The sequence below is a fragment of the Lutra lutra genome, chromosome 1 (genome assembly GCF_902655055.1).
Source record: "Lutra lutra chromosome 1, mLutLut1.2, whole genome shotgun sequence".
Lineage (NCBI taxonomy): Eukaryota > Metazoa > Chordata > Mammalia > Carnivora > Mustelidae > Lutra > Lutra lutra.
In genome coordinates this window covers 175,720,861-175,744,723 of record NC_062278.1, presented here as the reverse complement: position 1 = coordinate 175,744,723, position 23,863 = coordinate 175,720,861, and the positions used below count along the sequence as shown (strand labels likewise).

The following is a 23,863-nucleotide window of genomic DNA, read 5'->3' as shown; positions in this document are numbered from 1 at the left end:
GCTTAGTGGTATTGTCTTTTTTAATTTGTCCTAGGACTCCGAAGACCTATGGTGAGCATGATTGTTCCAGTGGTATAAATGTGGAAACTGAAGCCCGGGGAGGGGGTGGGCAGTGACTCTGACACATCTGAGAAAGGACTGAATAAGTGCACCAAAAAGAGCTGGAGTCAGGGCACCTGGGTGACACAGTTGGTTAAGCATCTGACTCTTAGTTTCAGCTCATGATCTGGGGGTCGTGGGATTGAGCCCCACATCAGGCTCCATGCTCAGTGTAGAGTCTGCTTGAGTTTCTCTCCCTCTCCTCATGTTCTCTCTCTCTCTCTAAAATAAAGAAGTCCTCAAAAAGAAAAAAAAAAAAAACTGGTGTCTGAGCATGCACTGCAGTTTTAGTTGCCATCCTGCCTGGTTTTTAAATATGAAAGCCCTGGGGTGAGTTGAGAGATCAAAGTTTGATACAGCTAAAATAAGGCTGTATGTGTGTGTGTGGTTGATCAGAGCCAGTCTCTGTTCTTCTCTGCACACTGGGCTTTTAAAAATGCATATGACCACAGTTGTCCAGCACTGATGTTTTATTCGGTTTCATGTGGTCCTTCTGATGCTGGCTCTATCAGGAGAGACTGTTTCCCAAAGGGGCCATGTCAGAAATGGTGCAATGCCCAGAAAGAGGGCATTGTGTTGATTTTTTTTTAAAATCTACTGTAGCTCATCCGTATTTGTACAGATTGGTTCCTAATGATCCTGTCCTCACTTGCATCTGCCTCCCGAGCCTTGGTCAGACATGATATTCGGAAGATAGCAGAAGGAAGATTCTTGTTGTGAGCTTTAGGTCGATCTTAGTTCGGCCATGTTGGCAGGTGGAATCCTGGGCTGGGTCTTCATTCAGGGGACCCCCTAGGTCAGACCACTTAATATTTCTTATTGAAACCAGTTCAAGAAAGAAGCAGAAGAAAGAGCTACAGGTAAGGTAGGAGGTTCCCTACCTTATGTGTTGAGCGGATATGGAGTCTATGGAATGCAGGTTCGGGAGTGTTGGTAGATGGAAAAATGGTGAACCATGAGGTTCCACTTGCCTCAGGTGAGGTGTCGGGCTGCATCTTTGAGAGACCAAAGATCTGTTTTAGTGAAGAGAATTCTTGAGTTGCCTTAAGAAATTATTGTTAACCATCTAGCTGCCCAATCACCTGTTCTTTTATGTACTCCTTTCTTCATTCAGATATTTAATAAGCACCTGCTATGTGCCAGTGCTGGGCCTGTGTGCTGGGATAGAAGAATGAACCAGACTGACATAACCTTGTCTCAGGGGCCATGCACTCCAGCGGTTTATGGGTTTGTGAGCAATACTTAGTTTTTGTGTAAGAAATATAGATATGGGTGAACATATTTTAAGATTTAAAATACTGGGGGCACCTGGGTGGTTCAGGGAGTTAAGCCTCTCCCTTTGGCTCAGGTTATGATCTCGGGGTCCTGGGATTGAGTCCTGCATCTGGCTCTCTGCTCAGCAGGGAGTCTGCTCTCCCCTCGTCCCCCGGCCTGTCTCTCTGCCTACTTGTGATCTCTGTCTGTCAAATAAATAAATAAAACCTTTAAAAAATAAAAAAAAAAGATTTAAAATATGGGAAAAAATTATTAAAAAGTATTATTACTAAAAAGTACATATGTTATTTTGATTCAGCACCTTTCTCCCCTTTTCTTCCTACCCTGGGTATGGGATATCACATCTTTAGCCACAGTAACTGGTTTAGAGAGAAAGTGTGTGGCCTCAGCTGAACCAATCTGAACTTTTGCCTGGGATTTTTTTCTACTGAATTTAGGAGCAAATGAGACTCTGTTCTCTCTGTCTGGAACTGTAAGAACGACCATATAGTTAAGTCCCTTGACATGCACAGGCTAATTCTGAGAGACCAGTGCTGACCAATGGAGAGGGATATGAAAGTGCAAAGGGGATAGGTGAGGAAGAGAGGGAGGGTGAGAGGAGAGAGGGAGAGGGTATGGGGTGGGAGGGTGGGATGGTAGGGACAGACAGATGGACGGTGGGAAGAGCAGGAGGAATAGAAGGATAGGGAGGTAGGGAGAGACTGAGCAGAGGAGGATAGGAAAAAGGAAGAGGACACACACATAGGGACTTGCATTAGGCGGGTGGACGCAGAGAAACACACCACCTGATGGGCAGGAACAGAGAGGGAGGGACAGAGAGAGGTGCTGGGGATTCAAAGCCAGAAGTGCCATTCCTCAGTCTGCAAGGAGCTTCAGAATCGAGCAGAGCAGGCAGACAGGTACCCGTGGGTTGGGAGGTGTTGTGGTGAGTACCCTGAGAAGGGCATGTCCTAAGGAGGGGGGCTGCCCCGCATGGACTGCATGGGAAGGGTTACGGAAAGCCTTTGGAAGGAGAGCTGGGTCTGAAGGGGTGAGTGGGAGTTTGTCAGAGTTTAGTTTTCCAAACAAAGCCCAGTGTGTCCCAAAAGTGTGCGGGTCAAGGATGCCTGGGGCCACTCCTGGTACTGTCACATGTGCAAATTGGCTATGGTACACAGTGTGGTGTTGGGGAGCAGCTGGGAGGAGGCTAGACAGGCATGGGGAACAGGGGGGTGGGTGTGCAGTTTCAGCAGTGTAGACTGCATATGGAGGACCCTGGCCAGCAGAGTAGGGCATAATCCATGAGCTCCAGACACAAGGGCTGGAAGAAAGAGCTGCTGGCACACAGGGATCTCCTCTGCCCACATCTCCCCTTTCCCAACCAACCCAACAACATTTAGGGAGTGAGAACACCTCTCACACCTCTATTAAAAAAAGAGAGGCAGACCACTCCCCCTGCCTGCAAGCCTCCCATTCAAGCACATTTCCTGTCATCGTCTGGACCAATACAATGGTTTTCTAGATTGCTTTGCCCCCCCCCCCCCTTTTTTTTTTAAAGTTCAGGGAATTACTCCCACTTCCTGAAGTATGCAGTACAGATGGCATGTCTAATTGATTCAGCTTGTCCAGAGACACTTGAGATAATTACAGTGGGAAATTCCATATTCTGAGAAAACCTAGATGCTGGGAGGGTCATTTTGTCAAGTTCTCCGTGGGACTTTGTGTCCTGTGGAAGTAAAAGCCCTCGATGTCCCCACTGGGTGATTCAAGTCTCCAAAGCCAGAGCTTTCTCCACGTTCAGGGATGAGAGGCAGATGCTACAGCTGCTTTCCAAAATTCAGTGCAGGGAACATATAACACATTCAGTGATGTAAGACAATTTCAAGCTTAACATTTCCTTTCTATGTTGCCGAGTTTCCAACATACAAATGCAGGCAATATCTTGGAGAGAGGCTGCAGATTGGAGTAATGAATGACTTTAAAAATCATTTTTATTCTGTCTTTGTGTCCTTTAGTGAAGGTTATGTGTATACAGGAAAAGGCATAGATCATCGACAGGCAGCTTAATGCATTTTTCACTAATTGGTTCATATGTGTAACCAACCCCCAGATCAAGAAACAGAACACTGTGGGAGGTGCTCCCAAAACAAAGTGCCATCTCCTCCTGTCCCTCCTGCTAGGATAGTTGTGTCCTGTCTCTGGCACCGCAGATGAGTCCTGCCTTGTCCAATGATATGCTTGCAGACCTGTCCATGTTGAGTGTAGTTCCAGTTCACTTTTTTCCCCCACTGTCGGGTATTACATCTGATGAGTGGGCCAGAATGTAGCCAAAGCCTGGTAAGTAACTACTGGCTTGTTTTAGCCTTTTCCAGAGGCCTGCTGTGAGCATTCTTTTCATAGAAGATGTGCTTTTGTACATTTAATCTCACCCTCACTAGGTTAGGTTCTCCAGAGAAACAGAATCCAAAGGGTATGTGGGTCTCATTTTTAAAAATTCTTTAATTTTATTTTATTTTAAGGAATTGGTTCATGTGATTATAGAGGCTGACAAGTCCAGTAACCACAGGGGAATCCCAATAGGCTGGAGAGCCAGGGAAAAGTTGTGGTTTGAATCTGAAGGTGCTTTAAGGGCAGTCTTCTTCCTCTGGGAAGGTCAGTCTTTTTTCTTTTAGGGCCCTCCACTAATGGGAAACTACTTTAACTCAAAGATTTAAATGTTAACCTCATCGCAAAATACCTTCACAGGAACATCCAGAATAATGTTTGACCAAATATCTAGGCCCTAAGGCCCGACCAAGTTGGTACATAAAATTTACTGTGACAGGCATTTACTGAACATCTACTGTGTGACCTCTTATGCTGGTGGCAGGGTGGGTAAAAGGTGGTGGGGGTGCCTGAAACACAGTGTACTATTGGAAATTTGAGGTATAGTGAGACTAAAAGACAGGGAGATGATTGCCACTGAAAAAATAGTCATTGACAGTTCCCAAGGGGGAGAGGTTGTGTCCTGCCACAGGGGAAGGGGGGCACAGAGGGAAATATTGGAGTCAGGGGCAGAAGGAAAGGATGAGACCGTGGCAAGAGTCTTTATGGTGGTTTCTGAGAGAAAGAATAGGAAAGGCAGGGCAGGCAGATAGAGCCTTGGCTAATTTGAATCATTCCGTGGGCTCTGGGGCATAGGGGCTGTTCTAGTCTTCTGGTACCTGGCCTTGGGTCAATTAGGACAGATGGTTAGTGGTCTGGAGAGTCCTGTGAAGGGGCTTGTGGGGTGTATGGGCTCTGGATTGGTTATATTTGGGAAAAGTAGACCTTTGGGTGAGTTGTTCACTATCTTTAGGATCTGGCTAGCTCTGAGAGGGGGAGCCTCTCAAGGGTCAGCAAGACCCCAGCTATCAACATTCAAATATAGAAAATGAAAGACCTGATTGATACCAGGGGCAGGTGGGGAAAGATAATATAGAGGCTGAGTGGTGAGATAGAAACCACTCTGGAATAGAGCTCAGGGGACTTCTTCGTTAATGAGACATTCTGATCACATCTTGGCTACTGTGATTGTTCCCTTACTTAAGAAACCAAGCCTCAGAGGAGTTCATCAGGTCACTGGTAGTGAGGATCAGGACTGACGCTTGAAGGCAGGTCTCTCTGTCTTGTTATTCTTTCCTTTATGCTTTTCGCTCTCCCAGGATTGTTCAAAACCTATTATTTATGCCTTTCTCACCTCTAAGAGTTATTAGAAGATAATGAGTTTATATAAGTGAACATGCTTTGTATCCAGCTAGACAGATGGTAACATTTTTGAGGTTATAATACAGGAATACTACTATGATTCAACCTTGAAATCTATAAATTGCATTTATAGGAATCTTAGAATCAAGGGAGGTGTTCAGAGATCGTTTGGGCCCTGTCTCTGTTCTCAAACAGGTGAAGTCCGAAACTACTTATTTCTCCTGCAGGGCAGCTAGACTCTCCCTTGGTAGCTTCATATCTTATCACTGTGATGAGAAAAAGCTCAATGGATGTTTATTTCACAAGGACTTTGCTTAGTCAGTTACTTCTTCAGTGTGCCCATAACTCCCCGGTGATCTGTGCATTATTAAGGAAGCTTCTGAATGTACCTAATTGACGCATGGCTGGAGATCTGGCTAAACAGATGTTACAGTTTTTCCAGTCTTGTGTGGTTAGTAACAGTAGCAAAAAGAAATCCAGAGCTCTTTGCCAGAGGAAGTGGTGGAAAGAGCCTAACGCCAAAGGTAGGGTCTTGGAGTTCTAGTTCTCCTTAGTTACATACTAGCTGATTTGATCTCAGGTGGCAACTTGATCATCGTGACCCTGGCTTTTCCCGAAGAGTTGTGCTGGATGATGTTTCAAGTCCCTTTCAGCAAGGACAGGGTACACTGTATCATCTAAGATTTGGATGGCTAATGTCATTTTGATAGAGGGGCAAAGTACTAATAAGTAGCTGGGAAGCTGGTTGTCTTTGATGTCTGATAGTTAATAAAATAGAGAAAGATTTACATGCAGAGCTGAACTCATCTTTCACTCTCATGCCAGCTATCTGCTGACTCCACTTCCTTGGTTAGCCCTGGGTTACTATAAATTAAACTTAACTGCTTTTTCCTGGGAATGATGCTCTGTAAATCAGCCCTAGAAGAGAGTGGCTCTGTCAAGAGGGCTTTTCATGGGATACTCTACCCATTGGAAAGACAACATATTATCTGGCAACTGCTTCTGAATATTAGTTTATGTCTTGGCAATTGTTTTCATAATAATCCAAAGCTGTCAAGGAAACATAACTCACATGGCTTGGACACTTGGCTGCCTTCTCTGCCTGGTAGGGGTTTATTAATCATGTCCTCTTCCCTTGAATCTTCCTTTCTGTATGCAGCAGAATTAAATTAACTGACCTATTTCCAAATAATTAGATCATTAACCCCCCCTTTTAATAAAACCAGGAGACAATTTTATCTAAAATTAAACTCTATATTAGTGCCTGTTTTAGTAATGTCATCCGTATGGCTCTCCAATATGGGCTGGTCCAGCATCTGAATTGATGGTAATTCTCAGCACTGGTACTTAATAAGACATGCCCCTACCCTCACAGATAATCAATTTTTTTTGGCTTTAATTACCTAGTTAAAAAATACAGGAGCCATCTCAATGTCACCTTGGATATCCACATTGTGAAAAAAAAAAATGACACTTCTATGCATTCATTGCTGACTCGCTGAGCTGGAGGAGTTAGTGGAGTTCAAATAGTTGTCTCATTAAAACTAAAGTTGGTGCTGAAATTTCCATCTAACTCCTAGCCCCTCCCTCAGCCAACCCAGTATCATCGCTAAAAGAACTTTGACTCCTACACTTCTCCAGAAACTTCCTAAGTTTCCTCAGGCGTAGGAAAGAAAGGTGATCTCAGTTGGCCTTTTCAACCCACAGGGCCTCAGCAAATAATTGCAGTGGCCTGTGAATGAACAGCAGCAATGGGGTCATTTTAATGGGATTGAGACGCCCCTACAATAATGGTGACAGACTTAATCACTTCTCCATGGGGAAAATGTCCAAGATTAGGCAGTTCATTACAGAAATGGGGACGTGTTGAGAGAGGACTCTCAGAACAGAAAATGGAGTGCTGTTGATTACATTCATGCTGCTTCCCAGGAATAGCTTTTCGTCAGGACGCCTCAGCTCTGCTGAAGGCCACATTATGCCAAGAAATCTGGACCAAAAGGGTTTAGTTAGGAAACACTTGTGGAGTAGCCAGCAGCCTGGGCTTTTCAACCCACCAAGAATGTCTCAGGCTGAGAAGTGAGGTGAGCGTCACCAAATCAATGTGTAGACATTAGATAGGAGTTAATTCCCTTTTCACGACTTCATATATTTGTGATAGGGAATTTGAGTTGTTGAGGTCATTTTGAACAAAGGGACACAGTATGTCCTGCTGGGGGAGAACATAGCTTGTTAGTGTGAGTCAGAGTTTGGCGTTCATTTGGATTTAGAGGGCGTGGTTGATGTGGTGTGTGCCTCATACACACACTCTTGGTGCCCAGTTCTAACAGGATCCATGTGGCTACCTATGCACCCCTGTGCCTCTGCCTGAAGGACTTTTTTGTTGTTGAGTCTGGTGTGTGTGTGTGTGTGTGTGTGTGTGTGTGTGTTGGGCGGGGGCACAGTGAGCTGACAATGCTGGTGGGAGATCCCAGAGCATTCTTCAACTAAAGGCAGTTGGAGAGCTGGTGAATAAGAGCTACAGGTATCCCCCTCCTTTTTTTTTTTTTTTTTTTTTTTAAGATTTTTAAATTTATTTTTGTGAGGGGGGAGAGAGTGAGCGCATGAGCAGGATGGAGAGGCAGGTGGTGAAGCAGGCTCCCCGCTGAGCAGGGAGCCCAATGTGGGACTTGATCCAGGACCCTGGGATCATGACCCGAGCTAACGCAGATGCCTAACTGACTGAGCCACTCTGGTGCCCCGGGTCCCCTACTTCTTGGCTGGCAAAGTCTGAGGCATATTTCACCCTGTCTCCCAGAGCTCTCCAAGGAACCTGGCTCCCAGTGCCCACAGTGGTAACTTGCTTCGAACACAGCTTTAATTGGTATTGTTCCTTGTCCCCATCTCATGTCTCTACCCCATGACAGTGCTTCCCAAATGAACTCATGCATTTGAATCCTTGCCTCAGGTGTGCTTCTGGGGAAACTCAACCTAATTTAAGGGGTGAGCTTGCCACTAAACAAGATAAGTTCCTTATTCCTGAGGCATTATGGGGCTGTTCCCACCCACCCCTCTAATATCTCAGAGCATGGTTACTCACCATGGCACAGCATGTTCTGGTTTGTCTCATGGGGATAGTGGAGGGCAGAGGGAGTCTCAAACTCCTGCCAGAGTAGAAAGAGAAATGACAATGGATTTAGTCAGGCTAATGCCGGGTTTTGCTACAGTAACAAGCTGACCACATTACAGTTGAATGCTGGCTAGAGGGTTGTCCTTGGTGATTATCTTGTGAGGGTCTCCAGAATTTAGCCTGTTTCCATCTGGGGGAGGCTGAGACACCTGGCATTGTGAGGGGAAGAGGTGCAAGGAGCAGCAGGCTGCATTGTGCATGAAGCAAGGGGCTGGGCTCTGAGGAGGTGGTAGGGATGAGCAAATCTAGGGAGAAGCATAAAATAGGTCCAGTAGAGGTGGCAAGTACATCTGCAGGCAAGACTTGTGTTAAGCATACATGCAAAACATAAAATAGACCTCAAATTACTCATCAGAATAAATTTCTGGTTTGATTTCTAAATGTCCGACATTCACACTGTTTGTTTGCCCCAACACAAAAACCATTGCTAGAGGTCTGACGCAGCTCCCGAGTTGAAAAATCCAACTGATCTGACCCACTGGAGAAAGTCAAAACAGTCATTTCTGGATTTGCATCTTGTCGTTGAGAAGACAAATGCTGGTGAGATGAGACTTGTTACTTTGCAACTGGCAAGGTTGGTGAGGTGGGGGCTCATGTAAACCCTGGAGTTTTAAGGTAAATTGGGAGGACTTTTATATGGTCGTTGATCCTAGAATCTTGTATCAGGGAACACAAGAGTTTTTGTTGAAGGGATACCAAATACAGTTTGAAGCATAGAGCCATAGGGAAATCAAGGACTTGTTTTTTTCCAGTGGTTCACTCCTGGACAGGTAGTAACATGCGAACATGGGATTTTGAGTAAGAAAACCAGTGTTGGAGCTTCTGCAGGGTCCATGATCAGCTGAGTCTCCGTGTACTTCTCCACCTTCTCAGCTTGAGTTTCCTCCTGACCCGAGTTGGGATGATAATGGTACCTGGGTCCAAGATTTGATGTGAGGGTAAAATGACTTCACAAGACAAAGCACTCGGCATGGTGGCCAATGTGTGGCAAGTGCTTAGTAATGGCAGTTACTATTCCTTATGTCCTGATGTGTGACATAGGGCTTCAGTTATTTCTTCATTGTTGACATAAATACAGAACATCTGTGTGCTAGGAACTGTGCTAGATTCTGGGAATAAAATGATGAATAAAACAAAACCCAATCAAATACAAATCAAAACCACAGTGAGATACCACCTCATACCAGTCAGAATGGCTAAAATTAACAAGTCAGGAAACGACAGATGCTGGTGAGGATGCGAAGAAAGGGGAACCCTCCTACACTGTTGGTGGGAATGCAGGCTCGTGCAACCACTCTGGAAAACAGTTCCTCAGAAAGTTGAAAATAGAGCTACCCTATGACCCACCAATCGCAGTACTGGGTATTTACCCTAAAGATGCTAATGTAGTGATCTGAAGGGGCACGTGCACCCAAATGTTTATAGCAGCAATGTCCACAATAGTCAAACCATGGAAAGAACCTAGATGTCCATCAACAGATGAATGGATAAAGAGGTGGCATATATATATAAAATGGAATACTATGCAACCATCAAAAGAAATGAAATCTTGCCATTTGTGATGATGTGGATGGAACTAGAGGGTATTATGCAAAGTGAAATAAGTCAGTTAGAGAAAGACAATTATCATATGATTTCTCTGGTATGAGGAAGTTGAGAGGCAATGTAGGGGGTTTGTGGGGGAGGAAAGGAATAAATGAAACAAGATGGGATCGGGAGGGAGACAAACCATAAGAGACTCTAAATCTCACAAAATAAACAAACTGAGGGTTGCCAGGGGAGGGAGGGTAGGGAGATGGTGGTGGGGTTATGGACACTGGGGAAGGTATGTGCTATGGTGAGTGCTGTGAAGTGTGAAAACCTGACGATTCACAGAACTGTACCCCCGGGACTAATAATACATTATATGTTAATAAAAAATAAAAAATTGTATGTGTATATATATATATGTATGTATGTATGTGTGTGTATATATATATATATATATATATATATATATATATATATATATAAAACAAAGCCCAATCTTGTCCTGAAAGAGATGAGAGACCAGGGCTCAGCAAACATCTTAAAGGGCCAGACAGTGATTAGTTGAGGCTTTGTGGGGCATGGGGTATCTGTCACAGCCATTTGACTCTGCTCCTAGAGCTGGAAAGTAGCCTTCTATGATATGTGAATGAATGGACATGGATGTGTTTCAATAAAACTTTATTTAGATAGGTAGAGAACCAGATTTGTCCTGTGGGCCATAATTTGCTAATCATTGAGATGGCCAGTAATAGGCATTAAGGGCTAATATTTATTGAGAGCGTACCATGTTTTTGTTCACTTGTTTAACAGACACTTACATAGCAGTTATTATGAATTAACTCACAGCAGTGATTATGAGTCAGGTAATGATCGAATCACTTTCCACATACTACCTCCTTCAGTCCTCATCATAGCCCCATGAGGTTGGTAAGATCCCCATTTTATAAGATGGAGTTGGTACTAATATTATTCCCCTAGATGAGGCAGCTGAGTCACTAAGATGTTAAATAGCAGGTTGGGATTTGAACCCAAACAAAGTCATGCCAGAAGCTATACTTGGAATCATTCTACACACAACCTCCCTCCCATAAACACTTAAACTGTGGACTCCTGTAAGTACGTGAAGGGAGTAACAATAACGTCACCCTCTCAGATGACTGCGACCCTCTCAAGAGTTGAAAGTGCTTGGTAAGTTGTAGCAGGTTATGGAAACATGACTTTTTTTCCTCTCTGGAGCAGCTGCCCTCTGCCACTTGGAGGGGAGGAGCTGAGTTTGTTTCTGAATTGGAGAGAGAGAGTGGGCAAGGAAAGCTTGTTTATAGATCTTGGAAAAGGGAAATGAGCCGGCTCTCTGAGGACACATCTCATTTCTTTCTTTAAAAGTTTCTGAACTTGAGGAATAAAACATTAACATCGGTTCTGATGCCACTTTGGCTGTGGACAAACCCCAGGAGATCTTGCCATATCCATGAAACCAGAAACTCAGGAGGAGGGGGTTACGTGCCCCAAATCTCACAGCTGATAGTGGCAGAGCCAAGATTGGAATCTGGATGCTCTCATTCTGAGGCACGCATACTTGGCCACAGGCACTAGGATGCAGTGTCCTGTGTGTATACATGTTGTTCCAGATCTTGTTCTTGATCTCATTACTTGGTCAGCATTGAGAGAAAGTGAGAAGAATCTGTTTAAACTGAGCACAGCTGGGAAAAAAGATGGTGTTCATCCTATTCAGACACTGTCTACGGAGTGCAGAGGATTTAATAAATAATAGTGTGCCCATTCTGATAATTAAAGCTTGTGAAAAATAATGACTTGGCCCAGAGGTATCATTACCTAGAATACCAGCCTAGTGTCTGTTTCAAAACAGTGATAATTTTATGTCCTGCCATAAACGATCACTTAAGCAGCTTGAAATAAAAACAGGGCACAGTGCCCCCTGTGCTTGTGGATTTTGTGCTAAAAAGCTGAACTTGCTCTTGAAGAGAAATGCCCATCTGTGCTGAAAATGCCTGTGGACTCTCTCCATGTTTTAATAAAGAGTGGACTGCAAAAAGCTTGTGTTGAATGGAGGAGGGGGGCACAGGAGGTGTCTGTGCAGAAAGAAAGGGGACAAGGGCACACGGGGTCTGGGATGGCTTTGGAAACCATCTGGGAGGTTCTTCCATGTTAAATCGTGTCCTCTAAAAAAGGTAAACTGAAGTCCTAACTCCTAGTACCTGTGAGTGTGACTTTATTTGGAAAAAGGGTCTTTACAGGCATAATGGAGATGAAAGTTGAGGTCACACTGGACTAAGGTGGGCCTTGGTCCAATATCCTTTGCGTCCATAAGGAGATGACCACGTGGGAGTGAAGGAAGCGGAGACTGGAGGCGTGTAGCTGCAGGCCAAGGAAGGCCAGGGACTGATGAGGCAAGGAAGGGAGGAAGCTTGGGAGAGGCAAGGAAGAACTTTACCCTCTGGGTCTTGGAGGGAGAATGGCCCTGCCAACAGCCTGTTTTCAGACTTGCAGACTTTATAACTGGGAAAGAATGAATTTCTGTTGGTTTAAGTCAACTGGTTTGTTTGTGCGACTTTGTTACAGTAACTCTAGGAAGTTATATACATCACCTTTGGAGGTGATGTATAGGCTTGCAGAAGGGAAGTAGGCCTGTGTGTATGGGGCAGAGGGATGGAATCAGGTAACTGTGTTCATCCATGTTTTCATTTGCCATTCAGAAAGGAGGCAGTATGGTAATTAAGAGCAAAGCTTAGGAATCAAACCAACTTTTGAATTTCTGCTCTTTTTCTATTCTGGGTGACTTTTAATAATAATCATAACCTCTAACATTTATTGATGAATTGATGATATCCTAGGCCTTGTGGCTTGAACTAAATATGTCCTGTCTCCATTTTGTAGGAAGGAAACTGAGTCACAAAAGTCAGTTGTGCAAAGTTCTTTTTCCTTTTGATGAAGTATATTTGATATATAACATTGTATAATTTGAAGGTTGACATCTTAATTTGATACAGTTGTATATTGTAATATATTGCCATTGTAGCAATAATTAACACTCTATTCCATTCCACAAGTGGTTAAATAATTAAGTTTTAGGATCTTAGCAAGTTGGCTTACAATTCAGTTTTGTTGTCTATATTGACTATACTGTGCATCTGATCTCTAGGACTTACTTGCTATTCATTGCAGATTAGTATTCTTATTTGTACATACATACATATATAATACATACATTTTTTTGATTGGTTGGTTGATTGATTTGAGAGAGTGAGTGAGAGCAAGGGAGCAGGGGAAGGGGCAGCCAGAGAGGGAGAACGATGCTGTGTTGAGGGCAGAGCACACTGTGGGGCTCGATCTCAGGACCCTGAGATCCCAACCTGAGCTGAAATCCAGAATCAGATGCTCAGCCGACTGAGCCGCCCAAATGCCTTGCAAGTTAGTATTCTTAAACAATGTCTGTCCTACCCTTCCTACCCTCCCAGCCCCTGGTAATCACCATTTTACTTTGTTTTTACAAATCTGACCTTTTAAGAATCCACATAGAAGTGATTTCATCCAGTACGTGTCTTTATCTGTCAGACTTACCTTATCTAGCAGGATACTCTCAAGGGGTATCCATGTGTTTGCAAATGGCAGGATTCCCTTCCTTTTCTAGTTAAAAGGCTGGCAAGTGGTTGTGGAGCTGGTGTCTAGTACTTTGGCTCCAGAGGTTCATCTATTAAACCACTATGCAACACTTGAGACTCCGTTTTCTCCAGTGTTCAATGGGGAGCATCAAAATACCTGTCACAGAAGATGAAACTCGGTTATTCTGTAAAACTCCTCATCATTAAATAGCTGTAGGCATATAGGAAGCTTAAAAAAAAAAAAAGTATGGTAAAGACCTGTGTACTTTTCAGTCTGCTTTCCCTGATGGTAACCTCTTCTGTAACTGCAGTACATTGAAACCCAGAAAAGGGACACTGTATAATCTTTATTCAGATGCACCAGTTTTGTTAAATGCTTGCTCTCTGTCTCTGCAGATCTGTCTCTGTTTCTCTGTCTCTCTGGCTTATGCCATGTTATCATATGTCTAGGTTTAGGTAATCACTAGCACAGTGAAGAGACAGGATGCTTCCCTCACTGCATAGGAACTCCCTTGGGCTATACTTTCATATTGCCTTCTCTTCTCACACCCATCCCTAAGCCTAGGCTGCTATTAATCTCTCCATCTCCATAATTCTGTCATTTTTGAGAATGTTCTATAAATGGAACCATACTGTCTATAAACTTCAGAGATTGGCTTTTGTCACTCAGCATAAATGCCAAATATTTTTTGAGCTTTTCTGTATACCAGGTGCTCTGCAAAAAACCGAGAATAGAAAGTGTCAACCCCTCATTTTTTAAAGAAAGTTTTTAAATTCTAGTTAGTTAACATCAGTGTAATATGAGTTTCAGGTGTACAATATAGTGATTCAGCACTTCCATACACCACCTGGTGCTCATCATGACAAGTATAACCCTTAATCTTCATCACCTCTTTACCCATCCCCCCACTCACCTCCCTTCTAGTAACCATCAGTGAGTTGAGTTACAGCTAAGGGTCTATTCAACCCTCACTTTAGCTTGAGCTGCTCAACTTGCTGGTTTGCTCTGTTACTGGTGGGAAAAATGTCCCCCAGTTTGAAAAGATCAAGAGGCCATTTTTTTTCTGGTGGTAAACTTTGCCTCATGTCATGGCTTGCATTTCCAACCCATTTTCTTTCTCAAGCCAAACATTTTCAGTACTGTGATTAAGGAGTATGTGGAGAGGCTATCTGGGGGAAAATCTACCATGACAGTACTTCATTCTGGATAACTCCATAAACACCCAAATACCCCTTATTGAGATGGTAGCATCGGAGCCCTAATGGAGACCTTCTGCAGGTTGCCTGTTTTGGTGTCCCCTCCTAACCCTTCACAGCTGCATAGTTTGGTGCATTTATGTGCCAAGGTTAATTCCAGATGATCTATATAGCAGGAAGGTGGGAAAAATCTGGAACATAAGTTGGTATGTTAACTGTTTGCTATGTTTTGAGATAACTTTTCATTCTATGAGAGTACAAGACAGAGAGTGGAACAGCTTGTTTTACCAAAAGATGACAATCCAAATAACCTGATTTCTGTTCTCTTCTGTGTTACTAAGAAGCTGTGTGTCCCCAACAAGTCAGCTCCTTTGGACCTCTTTTGTGAACAAGGCAGGCTCTGGATTATTTGACCTTAGAAGTCTTTTAGCGATGGAAAAAACAATTCTATTTCTGTGTTTTGTGATCCTAGTTTATATAGTCATGACCTCTTGGAACACCAAGAGTAAGGTTATTTTAAAAAAGCCGCTGGAAGTCTCCATGATGCCATTTATGACCCATCCGTCAAACCCACCTGCTTCATGACCTACCCACCTTGTTTTACTGTGTTCACCTGGAAGGAGTGTTCCTGCTGCTCTCTTTTGAAAGCTGACATCTCTGTGAATGCTTTAGGGTCCAGCCCCTTTTCACCTTGAACTTCTGTCTCCTGCATCACTTTCTCTCTTTACTGGCTTGCTCACGGCAGCATACGAATGAGCTCTGGCTTTCACGCTTCTTCAAAACAAACAGCCTGCCTCTGGCCTTGTCCTCCTCCGGCTTCCACCCTATTCCAATTCTCTCTTTTATTGCAAACATATTGAGAGTCCTCTGCATTTGCTCTTTCCTCTTCCTGGTGTCCTATTCCTCCTTCAGCTGCCTGCAGGTGGCTTTCTGGGTTTGCCAGGTCCATGAAACTGGACATTGTCTTGAACTTCCCGAGGCCAAGCCTAGCGGGCCCGTTTCTGTCTTCATCTTGGCACCTTCTCAGCATCTTTGAATTCTGTCCTTCTTGATTCATTCCTGTCTTGGTCTCTGCTGTGCCACAGTCTTTGGGCCATTCCTCCTCATTTTTCTTGGGTGGCTTCTCCTCCTCAGGGTTTTGTCCAGAGCTCTTTCTACATCTCTCTACACATTCTGTACAGAGTTTCTCCTCCTGTCCCCTGGCTTTAGACAGTGTCTGAATTTTGATAATTCCAAATATATACCTTTGACCTATCCTCTCTTCTGAGCTCTAAATTTTTGTATTTCCTATTCTACACAGTGTTCAACTTACATGTTTCATGGGAATCTCAAACCTAAATGTCCAGGGCAGACTTCTATTTTTTTTTTTTTTTCTTCCCTACTTTCCTTTTCTCTGTGTTTTCCCTACCTGCTTGCTCAAACTAAAATGCTAGGTTCTAGACCTGAACTGAGGTTTTCCCTTTTTCTCCTTACCTTCTGGGAATCTAAGCCACTGGGGTTGAGCTTCTTGAATTAGTTGTAGGTTGGCCCATTTTCCCAGTTGCCCTCTTCTCTCATCAGTGTTATTACTGTATCTTATCTGGGTATCCTAAAGCATCCTAAGTAGCCTTTTGCTTTTCTGCTTCTGCCTACATTTCATTTCCTCCACAACAGCTAAAGTGATTAAAAAAAAAAAATCTTATCAGTGCCCTACTCCAAACTGTCCAGTATCTTCTTTTTGCATTTTGAACGGCACTCACACTTTACCAGTCTGCTTTGCCATTGCTCCACTCCTTGCACACCAGGCCCAGCCAAGCTGCTCTTCATTCTAGTCCTCCAGCAAGCCACACCCCTTTGCACCTCTTGACCTTGGTCATTGGCTATCCCTCCACCTGACACGTCCTTTCCTAAAGTCTTCATATGACTGGCTGCTTAGCAGTCACAGTCAGCCTTAAATATGCCAGCTCCTCAGAGAGGCCTCTGCCTAATCACTTCTCTTCAAGCACCCCTCCCCTCCAACCCAGTCATCATGAATCTTATTTTCTAACTAGCCTGCCTGCATCACCATCTGTAGTCCTCTTGTTTTACTTACTTGTACCTATCAATAATATTTTCCTTTCTTGTTTATTACTCTGTCCTTCATTTCTAGAACAGAAGTTTTTGAATGAATGAATAGATCTTCAACTGAAATACAGTAATGTTTCTTCTGCAGCTTTCTGGAGATATAATTGTCTTAAAACATGTTGTAAGTTTAAGGTGTGCGATGTGTTGATTTGATTTATCTATTGCAAAACGATGACCACCATTGCATTAGCTAACCCCTCCATCGTGCCGCATTATTACCATTTCTTTTTTATGTGGCAAGAACATTTAAGATCTACTCTCTTAGCAACTTTCCCATATAAGATACAGTATTGTATAATCACCATGCTGTATATTAGATCCCCACAACTTACTCATTTTCTTCCTAAAAGTTTGTACTTTTTAGAAAAAAATTTAGTCAGTGTATTATTCGTTTCATAGGTAGAGGTCAGTGATTCATCAGTCTTATATATTACCCACTGCTCATTATAACACATACCCTCCCCAGTGTCCATCATGAACATTTATACTCTCTGATGAACATCTCCCCATTTCTTCTGTACCTCAGCCCTGGGCAACTACCATTCTACCTTTTTTTTTTTTTTTAAATATTTTATTTATTTATTTGACAGATATCACAAGTACGCAGAGAGACAGGCAGAGAGAGGGGGAAGCAGGCTCCCCACTGAGCAGAGAGCCCGATGCGGAGCTCAATCCCAGGACCCTGAGATCATGACCTGAGCTGAAGGCAGAGGCTTAACCCACTGAGCCACCCAGGTGCCCCCCATTCTACTTTCTGTTGCTGTGAGTTTGACTTTTTTAGATTTCACATAAAAGTGAGAACATAAAGTATTTGTCTTTGTCTGTCTTATTTCACTTAGAATAATGCCCTCAATTTCCATCTGTGTGGTCACAGATAGCAGGATTTTAAAAGAAAGTAATTTTAGGCATGAAAAATAACATTAATAACAACAAAGGCTGAAGTCGTGCTTACTGTGGAGTAGGAACTCTGCTTCCTATGTATGGAAACTGACGCTTGGCAGTTTATGGTCAGTGGTTAATGACTTTCCAAAGGACTGGCAGCTAGAAGGAGACAGGTTTGGACACTTTATGCCCTTCACATGATCAGTACCGACCCATTTTCATTTTGGGGAGACTAGCAAAGAGAACCACATGGTGTATGCTGAGAGCCCCAGGTCAGACCCTACTTGTGTGTCTTAATTACTGTGGGAGCTTGGGTGAGTCGATTCACTAAGCCTCAGTGGCTCAGCTATAAAGACAGGACACTAATGGCTATCTCGCATGGTTGTTAGCAGCATCTGATGAGAACACTGGACCGGTGTAGTGTCAAAATGCATGGATATGTTGATAAGGTTCCTCGCCCAGCCTCTGGCACACTGTACTTACATTACTTATGACTATTTCTACCCTTTGGCTTTTATCTGAATTGAAGATAAGTGCTATGATCTAAATGGTTATTTCCCCCCAAAGTTCTTCTACCATAGTTTTATCCCCAAGGTGGTGGTATTTGAAAGTGGGACCTGTTGGAGCTGATTAGGTCATGAGCATGGAGCCTTCATGAGTGGGATTCGTGCCTTAAGAAAAGAGGCCTCAGGGGAAGTGGTCTTTCATCAGGCAGAGAGCCTGGCCATGCTGGCATCTTGATCTCAGACTTCAACCTTTCAGAACTGTGAGAAATCCATGTTTGTTGTTGACAAGCCACCTGGTCTGTGGTATTTTGTTAGAGCAGCCCAGTGAAAATGAGAAAGCAAGGGTCATATCGTTTCTGTGTATGAGTTCCAGCAAAAGTGCGCGGTGGGTCCAGGGCTGGCCGGCAACCAGCTGTTCACCATTTAGCCGCTTCCTCCCTTCTAGGACCTTTTGCAGGCCTCTCCCCAGTGACCCCAGTCTCCATGGGTGCCCTTTGCCCTGAGGTTCCATACTTAGGTCTGCCTCTTTCAGTCCTCCTTCCTAAACATGGATCCTGAGGCTGGCTGTCATATAGGCCATTGATCTGATGATTTCAGCTGGGGCCGAAATAATGGCTAATACTTATACTTGAAAGTGCCACCACACTGGCTTTGTCGCAGTAGTCTTGTGGAGACACAAGGCTTGAAAGTCAAGGCTCTTTTCTCTTCCGGTGGAATCCCAGGCCGGCGGCAGGATTGGGGATATTTGGGGGCCAAAGGGCCTTCCTAGAGCCTGTAAGTCATCCAGAAGGGGGTGGCTGTCTCAGCTTTGGCATCCAGCAGGCCCAGCATGCTCTGAAAGGGCCCTTGGGAAGTCATTTGCTGTGACGAAGACGCTTACACTTAATGAGGGAAAGCATCATCCACATGCGTGTGTGTTCGTTCGGTGCAGGGGAGTAAGTCAGATGCGTCTGCCACGATTACAGGGAAAGGACCGACAGAGCGATTTACTAGCAGCCACCTTGGAATGTTGTTATTGAGCACTTGACCGTGGGCAGCAATCTCCAGCAAGAGAAGCCCAAGACAAGCTATCAGACTGAAAGGGAAAGGAAATGTCTCGGCTTTCACCCAACGGTCATGCCCGATATACACTAAGGTTCTGTTGTTCATTGACTAACATACGTACATGTATATGTATCCATATACGTATGTAACTTTTTATTTTGGAATAATCTTAGATGTACAGAAAAATGATAATGAGATGGTAGAGTTCCTATGTACCCTTCACCAAACTTCGCTTAATGTTCTACTCAACTTTTGGAGCCATAACTTTTTGCCCTAGTGAAGAAGATCATTCACTTACCTTGTCTTTCCTTACAAGCAGTTATGTGCCAGGCATGGGGCTAGGCGCTAGGGATAGAACAATGAATAAGACAGACCCAGTCCCTCCTGCCTTCACGCATCTGATATTGCAGCTTAGTGGATTGTAAAGTGTGGTCTCTGGATCATCAACATCGCCTTGGGACTTTTAGAAATGCGAGTTCTCGGGCCCCATCCCATATGGGATCTAGGAACTTGCAGGGCAGGGCCCAGGACTCTGTATTTTTAACCAGCCCTCCTGTGGATTCTGATGCATGGTCAAGTCTGAGAACCGGTCTTGAGGGGAAAAAGAAATATTAAATAAATAGAAAAAGGTGGTGATTTCACAATGGGAGGTAGAGCTTTAGGAACACATAATTGGGAGAGCTTGTCTAATCTGGAATGTAGGAAAGACTTGGTTGAAAAAAAGGTGTTTAAATCGCTGTCTGGAAGATGAGGAGGAGTGAGCCAAGTGGAGTGGTGGGTGAGGTCACTGCCAGAAACCAGGGCAAGAGACTTGACAGGCTAAATCTGGGCTCTCCAGCCACTCTAAAACTGTAACTCCAAAAGATTAGTTTGGGGTTAAACCACTAGTTAAATCTAGCTTAATTAGAAAATCTAATTAACTAGTTCTTGGCATTTCCTGAATATTTCAGTTAGTGAAGATTTTAAAAATCAAATCTGTGTTGCATTTAGGGGATTATTTTCATTAAAAAGAAAGAGCTCTGTGATAAGGGATAGAAACCCATTGTCGCATGGACTGTACTTATATTATTAGCTCTGTGAGCCTGTTGAGCTCACTTCACTCTGGTGGCCTCCTTCCTTGTTCTTACCTGTAAAACGAGGGGGCTGGGCTCTGTTCGTCCAGCCGTTTCCTCTCTGACTTCTTTTTTTTTTTTTTAAAGATTTTATTTATTTATTTGACAGACAGAGATCACAAGTAGGCAGAGAGCAGGCAGAGAGAGAGGAAGGGAAGCAGGCTCCCTGCTGAGCAGAGAGCCCGATGCGGGACTCGATCCTAGGACCCTGAGATCATGACCTGAGCCGAAGGCAGCGGCTTAACCCACTGAGCCACCCAGGCGCCCTCCTCTCTGACTTCTTGATCCAGAAATTACTATAAATATTATCGTATTGCTGTTTACTTTTAAAAAGTACATTTATTTTCCTTTCCTTCCATAGCTAATTCTACACATTGCCTACTGGAGACTGCAAGAGTGCTTTCCTGTTCTTTTCTCTGAAATTACTGCCATAAGTTTATCCCATAAGGATATATTATTTGCTCTAATGATCCGGTAATTATCAGGTAATGAAATGGCCAACCGTAAGTATATTATTAGGAGCAGTTGCTATGTGGAATATTTTTGTCATGCAATTAGAAGAGTTACTTACCTTTTAGTAATGCCGAGGAAGTTCCATGCTGAGGAGACTGAAAATAGAGAACTAGGCTTCCATGTTCTGCTGAAGTAAGTGCGAAGCCCACACGTGAAAAGTCTACCAAGCCAAATTCCATCGACTAGAGCTGAAAGCCATGCTTTGTCTTTCGGTTCACAGTATGCCCCACTGTCATTAATTGGAACCGTTCCCCAAGGAGAGCTGGATTAGGCAGCTGCATTTCCAAGCTGACCATCCTGACTTATGTTGTCCCTCTCAGTCCTTGACTGGGGAAAAGTTTCATTATGAGAGTATTAATGCTGATGGGCAGAGGGTTTTATATTCAAAGTCAGGCTCAGGATAGGTCCTTAATTGAAAGGAATTTTTAACCACCTTGCATTCAGGCCCCTTCTGCAGCATCTGGAGCTGTTACATGGACATCAGAATGTGACATACGGCCCTCCCCTGTCTGCATTACGAACTTGGTCCTGAATGTGGAGATCGCGGTGATGAATTTTGGCCTTTTAGATTTTTAACTTTGATCTTGGCAGCCCCCAAACTGACACTTTTAATGAGATGTGTCTCTAAAATGTTTCATCTGGCCAATGAGAAGGTGCCAGGCAGTCTTAGTTGGGCAGAGTCCCCTTCTGCCCACATTCAGTTATCCTTTATCTGCACTGACAATTGTCATGGGTGTTCTGCTTTCTAGCTACGTGTGAACCATTTCCCATTCTCCACTGGAGACTCCTAGAGGACAAAGTCCATAGCCCATTCATGGTAGCATGATAATATCAGCTAACACCCGAGAGTGCTAAAGTTAGGCCCTTGACATTTCATTTATTTCCCTTACATCTGCAAACAGAACTACATAATACACCCAACAGTGTATGGGGGGCCTTCTCCACGAAGTAGGTATTTTGAGTCCTAGTTTATAAATGAGAAAACTGAGGTGCAGAGAGATTCCACAACTGCTTGAGGGACCCTGAGCTACTTAGTGCTGGAACCAGCATTCAGATCCATTTCTCCAACTCAAGCCTGTGCTCTGAATACTTTGTCTCTCAAAATAACCAGAGACCTCTAACATCACAGGAACTCAATAAATAATTGGAGGATGTCAGAGTGACTCTTCATCTAGGTTGGATGACAAGCTTTGGGGACGGTGGAAATGCAGGAGAGGGCTAAAGGGCGCCTACTTGGGAAGTATGTAGACAGTAAGAGAGGGTCTGAGCTATGTTTTTCATGTAAAGGAAATGAGTGTCCAAATACCTGAGTAAACCAACGGAACAGCTGTATTGCTTGTTATCCTGGCCGTGCTAACATTCAGCCATCACCGGCAGGAGCAATATTGTTGTTGAACTGGTTTGTTTCCCATGCTGTTTGGTTGATTACATCATTACTTCAAGTCTCATGTAATAAGCTGTGGCACAGTTGTTAGCTGGATCTGATGCAACTACTTTTTGCTCAAGGCAATCTTCATAGGTTTAAGGAGTCTGTTCTGGGGAGTTGAATTACTAAGAGGGGTATCTGTGTGATTATCGTTCTCTCATTCCACTCTATTGCTTGCCATGCTCTGCCCTGCCATTCCATCCCACTTCTTTCCTGCTATAGCATTTCATTCTAAAAAAACTCAAAAACCAAAAACCAAAAAACCTTGAGTATTGCAAGGGATTGAATGTTTGTGTCCCCCACGATTCATATGTTGAGATCTTAACCCCCAGTGTGATGGTATTAGGAGGTGGGGCCCTTGGGAGTTGATTCGGTCATGAAGGTCAAGCCATCACAAATTAGATTAATGTCTTTATAAAAAAGACCCAGGGAGTTTCCCCGTCCCTTCAGCCCTGTGAGGACACAGTGAGAAGACCGCTGGTGGTCCGTAAACCAGTACTCAGGCTCTCTCCAGACACCAAATCAGCCAGGACCTTGATCATGGACCTCCCAGGCACCTCAACCATTTATAAGCTACCCAGTAAATGGTATTCTGTTACAGTAGCTGAATGGACTGAAACAAGTCCTATGTGCCAAATACTGTGTTAGATATTGAAGACCTACACAAATGCTTAATCTGGGATCAGATTAGACAGATTTTGTCCTTACCTAGCTTGGTGTCTGATAAGGAAATAAGAAAACAGGCAATAACAGTGCAGACAGGTGAGCTCTATAGGAAAGTACTGCAGGGAGGATGGGAGCACGGATTGTTGTTGGGGTGGGGTTTCATACATGAGTCAGAAAAGGTCCTTGGAGAGAGTGACTTCTTATCACCTGAGAGAGGAAAAGAAAATAGTTGGACACAGGGCATTTTAGCCATCCAGTAAGAGGAAGCAAGTTAAAGACCAAACCCAACCCTTTATTTTTCTCCTTTCTTCCCTCTTTTCAAAAGATTCGGTTTGCTTGTGGTTTGAGATCCCCAAAATTGGTGATCTGGAAGCAGGTCGTACTCATTCAGTGTTACCCTTGTGTTTCTTCTCATGGAAGTCGATAGTACAGAAAGGCAGTGCTTGTGAACTAAGGGGTGATCTGATATTCAGAGAACTCAGTAAGATTCAAGGTGTTGGAAGAGGGCAGAATAGAGAATTTGGGTATTTCTAGAATCATTCAGCTTTAAAGGGAAACCCTAAACCTGATTTCTGGAAAATTACTTTCCTGGTCAGATTTGTGTTGCTGGAATTAAATGGGAAAGGTCAAGAGTTGTCTCTTGAACTCAGTTTCTGTGGATTCATCTAGAATATGGTTGGCCTAGGTAGGGACGCCTGGGTGGCTCGGTTGGTTCAATGCCTGCCTTTGGCTCAGGTCAGGATCCCAGGCTCCTGGGATCGAGTCCATCAGACTCCTTGCTCAGCTGGGAGCCTGCTTCACCCTCTGCCTGCTGCTCCCCATGGCTTGTACTCTCCTTCTCTCTCTGACAGATAAATAAATAGAATCTTTTAAAAAAGGGAATATGGTTGACCTCATGTAAATTTAACAATATACTCCTAATTTTAAGGGGCGTTCTGTGCAGATTCCTTTCAAATACACAATTACTTGTTCTTGGACCTCCAAATCCTGAAGGTACTTTTAAGAGAAATCCTAAAAAT

The 23,863-nt window shown here is 43.7% G+C and overlaps 1 long non-coding RNA gene across 2 annotated transcripts; it reads right to left on the bottom strand.

Moving 5' to 3' along the window:
* Positions 1-1,038: 1,038 nt before the first annotated feature.
* On the bottom strand, positions 1,039-22,407 carry LOC125109300 (uncharacterized). Of its 2 annotated transcripts, XR_007130179.1 has the most exons (4): positions 22,059-22,407; positions 20,811-21,079; positions 8,156-8,219; positions 1,039-1,112 (listed from the first exon to the last, which is right to left on the bottom strand). It is a non-coding gene; the product is annotated as an uncharacterized LOC125109300 (long non-coding RNA). The 2 variants fall into 2 exon arrangements; XR_007130178.1 differs by lacking the exons at positions 20,811-21,079; positions 22,059-22,407 and adding an exon at positions 13,355-13,546.
* Positions 22,408-23,863: the final 1,456 nt, after the last annotated feature.